This window comes from Propithecus coquereli, unplaced genomic scaffold (assembly GCF_000956105.1).
Source record: "Propithecus coquereli isolate 6110/MARCELLA unplaced genomic scaffold, Pcoq_1.0 Scaffold138, whole genome shotgun sequence".
Classification (NCBI taxonomy): domain Eukaryota; kingdom Metazoa; phylum Chordata; class Mammalia; order Primates; family Indriidae; genus Propithecus; species Propithecus coquereli.
The window spans coordinates 4176597-4183586 of NW_012138080.1; the positions used below are offsets into that span (position 1 = coordinate 4176597).

Here is a 6990-nt window from a genome sequence, read left to right on the forward strand (position 1 = left end):
GTAGGATCGCTTGAGCCAAGGAGTTTGAGTTTGCTGTGAGCTAGGCTAACGCCATGGCACTCACTCTAGCCAGGGCAACAGAGTGAGACTCTGTCTCAAAAAAAAAAAAATAATAATAATAATCTGGACTGTCAACAGTTGAATATTGAGTGATGAGAAGGTAAGAGAAGGAAATAGATCACTGTTTTGACATGAGTAGCCCTGAAAGGAGGAAGAAAGCAGAAAAGTAGCTTGAAGTACTAGCAGCTTTGAAAAATGGTTTGAGAGATATGGTGGTCTTAAAATACCTCCACAAATTTTTTGAAATTCCTTTCTTTAAGAGATGGAGACAAATTCTGCTCCTTTGAGTGTGGGCTAGATGTAGCCACTCACTTCTAGTAAATAGAATAAGGTGAAGTGACATGCCACTTCGGAGACTAGGTCATAAAAGGCATTAGGGCTTCCTTCTTGCTTGCTTGCTTTCTCAGATCATTTGCTGTGGGGGAAGCCAGCAGCCGCTGGTTGTGAGGACACTCAGCCTGGAATGGATTCTCCAGCCCCAGTCAGGCCTTCTGCTGACTACAGCCCTGGCTGACATGTTGACTGCAGCACCCCTCCACACCCCATGAGAGCCCCAGAGCCAGCCCCACCATCTGCTAAGCTGATTATGTATTCCTGACCTACAGAAACTGTGCAATATTGTTTATTGTTAGGTCTACTAAATTTTGTGGTAATTTGTTATGCAGTTACAGATAACTAATGCATGAAGTTTGGACTAGGAAAGTCTTAAACATGTTTGTGTGTTGAGAAGGAGCCAATGGAGACAGAGAAGTGAAAATCCTATAAGGACGAGGGAAATCACAGTTAAGTGCAATTCTGGAGGAGGTTTCTAGGGGATAGGATCATCAGGAAAGGGTGGAGAGGTTGTTTTTCGAAAAGAAGAGTGAGGATCAGAAAAATTTTCAGATTGGCATCAGAGAAATGCAAATCAAAACCACAATGAGAGACCACCTTGCCCCTGTTAGAATGGCCATTATTAAAAAGTCAAAAAACAATAGATGTTGGCATGGATGTGGTGAAAAGGGAACACTTATCCACTGTTGGTGGGAATGTAAATAAGTACAACCTCTGTGGAAAACAGTATGGAGATTCCTAAAGGAAATAAGTAGACCTACCACCTGATCCAGCAATCCCACTACTGGGTATCCACCCAAAGGAAAAGAAGTCATTTTATCAAAAAGCACCTTCACTACAATGTTTATTGCAGCACAATTCACAATTGAAAAGATATGGAATCAACCTCAGTGCCCATCAACTGATATGTGGATAAAGAAAATGTGAGATATATACCATGGAGTACTACTCAGCCATAAAAAGGAATGAAATAATGTCTTTTGCAACAACTTGGATAGAACTGGAGACAGTATCCTAAGTGAAGCATCTCAGGAATGGAAAAACAGATACTCCATGTTCTCACTTTTAAGTGGGAACTAAAGGAGGGGTGGGTATATACTGTTCTAAAGTGGTATAATGCACATTGAAAACAAAGAAGCAGGGAGTGACGGAGGGAAGTGAGGGATAAAAATCTACCCATCAGGTACAATGTACACTTTTCTGGTGATGAGTACACTAAAAGCCCTGACTTAAGCATTATATTAATATATAATAATTCATCCATGTAACAAAAAACACTTGTATTCCCTAAATCTATTGAAATAAAAAAATTTTCAGATTGGAAGAATGAAAGGTGAAGTCAAGCCAGATATTCTCGATTCCTTCAGCAAAGGAGATCAAGTCGTCTGCTGAGATGAAGGAGCCTCTGGGATCAGGAGCTCTGAGAGAGCAGGAAAAATCGAAGGAGCTACTGTGAGATATCACATAAAGAATCAGGTAAAGCAAAGAAGATAATTCTCTCCAGCTGTGCTTAGCACCATGGGAGAGCAAGCTGAGAAAGCAGACAGTGGCACTTACTCAAGATTGGGGACTGATTAGACAGATATGACAGATCAAGAGGGCAGAGGATTCTGAGATGCTGATGTGATTAGAGAGGCTGGGCATGAAGTCTAGGCTGGGTACAGGGGCACATGAAACTATAAGGGGGATAATGAACTGAGAATATGAAAGGTGGAACTTCTATAGCTACTATAATCTGTATAATACATCTCACATTTTATTCGTAAGATGCCTTATATTATCATGTAATTTTTTTGGTATATATGCCTAGTTGCCCCAGTTGGATCATAAATTCAGGGAAGTAACCATGGTTTATACATTTTGTACCCCCTTGGCAGCTATCACATTGCTTCACAGGGACTCATATATTTGTTGAATCAATGAATAAAACCATTTCAGCATTTTGTGTGTGTTCTCCTACTGGGTTTTTTTCTTCCTTCACAATAAGCATCTGATTAAGACTAAAGATCTGCTCCTTTTAGACAGCCAAATGTGTTCAACCCTTGTCTCTGAGAGCCAGGGTTTCTGTATGCTTTTAAGAAGCACTAAACAATTATTAAAAGAAGGACAATACCTGATTGGCTAAAAATAATAAGCCTAATTATGCCTGTGTGAAGCAACCTTGAAATAAATCTTGGGTGATTTCAATCTGACAAAAACCAGAATAAAAGTGAAAAGGTTTAGAGAAAAAAAGGGACCAGAATTCTCCTGGAATCAAGGAAGTGGAGGCCTCTATTTAGAGGACTCTCACAGAAGCTTAGATCTGGAGAGAGGGTTTCTAAGAGGGCCATCCAGTTTTTGAAGATCACTAGTACAAATTGCTCCCTAGCCTAAGTGGACATTTGTGCATTCTTTACCTGGTGCACTCTTCTTTCGCTGCTTCCCTGGAAAAAACAGACCTATTAAGGTCTGACAAAACTATTAGGAAAAAAAATTAAAAATAGACTTTTAAACCATTAGAGTCACGGATTGCAATGATATATAGGTAGTCCTTCAAATTTTTACCACCTGCTCTTCTATGTATTATACATTCACACTCCAACCACCTTTCATTCAGTTCAGGCTTTTATATATCAGTTAACAAATTGATATTTTGAACTATGGTATGGTGATACAGCCAAGAGTTTCAGTTCCGTTTTGGCAGTTGCTACGTTTGTTGATGAGCTTGTTTGTACAATTACTTGAATATTCTATTGCATTTTCCCACTATTTTATTAAAATGAAGAGAAGCAAAAATGAAAGTGCTGATACTAGTGATAGCAAGTTTAGGTCTCACACACTTCGTGCAATTAAGATAAAGATGAAGATCATTTGACTACCCAAAAGGAACAGAATTCAGCCACAATTTATAGTGGATCTTTATATTGGATCAGCCTTTGGGAGTACTATTTGGCAATATCTGTAAAAATCTAAACATTCATACTGTTTGACTCACCAATTTTACCTCTAGCAATTGATCCCATACAAATAATCTGGGCACAAACATATATGTACAGAATATTTATTGCAGCATTGGTCATAGTAGCAAAATATTGAAACAATGCAAATATCCACAAATATGGAATTGGTTAGCGTAATGACATTCATGTATTGGGATAGTACACTGTCTTTAAAAAGAAGGGGATGGAAAGATGTCCAAGCTAGATAGTTAAGTGGAAAAGCAGGTTGCAAAACAGTATGATTCCATTTTTAAGTCAAATAATAAGTTAATAAAGAAAAGTAAATATATGCAAATAGATGTTACTTCTTAAAATTATTACTAAAATTCATAGGTTTAGTTGTTTTAATTTATATATTAGATGACATGATTTTTTAAAATAAAAGATTATATTTATCTTTTTTAAAGTACAAGATTATCTCTAGAAATAATATAGGGCTTTCCATAATTGCTCTGTCTGAAAGTCTAATTTCTTATTCTGAAAAAGTGATTAATTAAACTTATATTAATAGTATGATGGGTTTTAGGAAGTGAAAAAAATAACACATAAAGGTTTTGTGTAATTTTACATTTTAGGAAGATTATCAGTGGCAACTTGTAAAATTTAGTCATACATGTGTGATGAAAAAATAAGTTGAGACATCAAGGTTACTCAGAAATACAATATTTTAATCATATTCAAGAGAATAATCATTTTTGCATGTAGGTACAATAGAGTTTCCACAATTGAACTTTAAAGAGCTGTTCTCTCTTCATTTTTCAGTCATTAGTTGAGTAGCCCAAAGACAAAAGATTTTGCTTATACAAACATATTACCAGGAGTTGTGAAATCACATTGATTTGTTTTTATTGTTGTATGATTGATAAGGTCTTTAATCCTTTATTTTGAAATACAGAAGACTTTAAGTGGATGTTACAATGGAGGGCTTTTCTTCATTGCCTCCATCAGATCCGTAGAAAAGAAGGATGTTCAGCAAACCTGATGTTTCCATAGACATAGATGGGGGTAGAAATTGTTCAGGGTAAATTTTACAAGTCAACTAAACCGATAGAAAATTAAGAAGAGAGAAATGAAAATTATAGATTTCTCAATTCTCATACCAGATCTAAATGATGCTTTTTAAGTGCTTTAAAGACATTCCACTGGAAAACAGGTCATGGTATTATTTGCTTTCTTCAGTTTAGAAAGATTGCTGTCTCGTTCTACATACTGCTGATTCTCAGAGACATTGCAGTGGTGAGCCCACGGCAAGCATAAGGAATGCTGATCATCTGGAAAGCAACTCAAAGCACACATAGGCTCAGGCAAATCCACAACATCATAGATAAAGGAGTGGGCTTGCAAGCCAAGGGTCTGCAAGAGAAGGCACCGACGAGGTGCTGGGACCAGGTTGCTCTGCTGGACGTAAGTGAGCACTCCAGTGAAAGGCCATCTACTTCCCTTTGATTCGTCTTCAAGAAGAAAGCTTGAACATCCTCGTCAGTGGAGGCCACACGGACTACTTGGTATCAGGTTGTCTGAGTTGAGATGCCAACTGTCAGGAGTTATATGAGAAAGCCAGCTGCCTGGTATCTGAACTCCTTGGGTGTCTGAGGGAAATCGCAGCCCTTCCTGCTGGGAGGGGGGAAATCCTGGGAAGTTGAATTTGGGAGAAATAGGAAGGCCCTTGGTTACAGCTGGTTCACTGTCCTGGAAGTCGAGTTATCTCCTGGGGTCATCCGCAGATTATCCTGGCTGTGTTACCACTGGCACTGGTCAGTGGCATCATCTTTTAACATAAGATATTTTAAAAAGCCATAAAATTTAGGATTCTGTTTTTAGTAAAATTTTAAGATGCCTGCTTCTGCCATAATTGTTTGCAGTTCCTGGGACCTTTTGTAGGCCTTCCACTTTTTGCCAGTTGAAACAAAATTTAACTATTTTAAGTCGGGCTGTGCACAGGCAATTTATGTAACCAAAGCGTTTGTATCCCCCTAATACTCTGAAATAAAAATAAATAAATATTTTAAAAGTTGGCATTTAATTAAGAATTTTAAATATTCGTGCCCTTCTGGCCTTGGCTATGAATAGTTCTCTTTGAAATTTTGTCACTTACTCGCTGCCACCTGCTGGAAAAGGAAAAAAGTGCAGCTGAACACTGGCCGCTGTGCGAAACCGGTTCCGCCTTCTCCGCTGCCATCGAAATCCTCCCCCGCCTCCGAGGCGTCGCCGCTTATTGCCCCAGTGAAGACACAGGCATGAACGGTGTGTGGTGTGGTCTCGGGAGAAGGAGCGTCTCCGACCCTTCCATGCCTGTGGTGTGTCGTGACCGGCGTCCATCTCTTTGCGCCGGGGGATGGGAGGGGTGGGGGCGGGCAGCCTGGTGAACTGGGACAACAGCAGGCCAAGTCACCTGCTGGGGAGAGGTGCCAGGGGTGGCAATAGTGGCGGCTTCCGTACCTGCTGCTCTTGGGTCGGAGCAGCTTGGACGTGTTTCTATACCGTGTGCACAGGTTAGGTTGGCTGATGTAGGCTAATGTCATATGGCTTTAGGAATAAAAATTAGAGAAGGCCATTTTCAAGCCTCTTCTTGTAGGTATAAAATTAGGCTTATAAGTAGGTGATTTGAAAACTCGTTCAACAGAGACCACCAAAATTTTTCGTGGCTCCAAGAAAGTATCGAACTGTATTGTTTGTTTCAAGAATATAACTGGGAGAAATTATTTTTCAAATCTGCCAACTTCTTTTCTTCCTGACTGAGATCTAGTTCAGGTAACCACGCTCTCACCCTATCCTGGCGAGTCTCTGCCTCTCGTCTTGCCATCCTCTGATCTGTTCTCACCCTGCAACTAGAACGATTATAAAATGCAGATCTGAGCATGACGTTGCCCAGCTTGAAAATCCTTCAATGGTTTTTGGAGACCAAACTCTTTCATAAGTTCATGGGGCCACTTGGAGGCTGACCCAGTCTCTTCTTTTAACCCTTCCCTGTCATGTTAATTGGCCACCATTTGTCAAGCACTGTCACTTCTGGGCTGTCACACACACACACACACACACACACACACACACACACACACACACACACACACTGCAGTCCCTGTTGGAGGAACTGGCTTTTACTCATCCTTCAGGCCTCAGCTTCCCTTCAGACGAGGTCCCTGGTCTCCCTGAGGTTGGTGGGGCTGTGCTCCACCCTCGCAGTCACACAGCCTGTGAGAACCTGTGTCCTCTCCCCAGCCCTTTACACTGCAGGCTCCCTGAGGGCAGGACGGGGTCTTGTTTACTTGTGTATCTATCTGCAGTGCCTACTGTGCCTGGTATATAAGAGGTGTTCAAAGAATAAATGTTGCATGTGTAAGTGAAATAACACAGCATATATGAAGCATTTTAATTCCCAAGAAAAAATATGTATGCCATCAATTTTATAGACCAAATCAGAATCAAAGTCTTTCTTTAAAACTAGGTTTTTTGATAAAGGAGAAATTCACAATTTACTCTCACAACTTGATTTTTAAAAAAATACTAATGTGAGATTTTTTTTTTTTTTGAAGTTCCTCCCAATCCGTTCTAAATGAAATAAGCCTCATGAGAATCGTTCAACTCTTTCTTTTCTTAGGCCTGACTTTCTCAATAAAAT

The 6990-nt window shown here is 39.8% G+C and overlaps 1 pseudogene; it reads right to left on the reverse strand.

Annotated features, from left to right (window-relative positions):
• Positions 1-5893, reverse strand: part of LOC105806112 — a 79889-nt pseudogene extending 73996 nt beyond the window's left edge.
• Positions 5894-6990: the final 1097 nt, after the last annotated feature.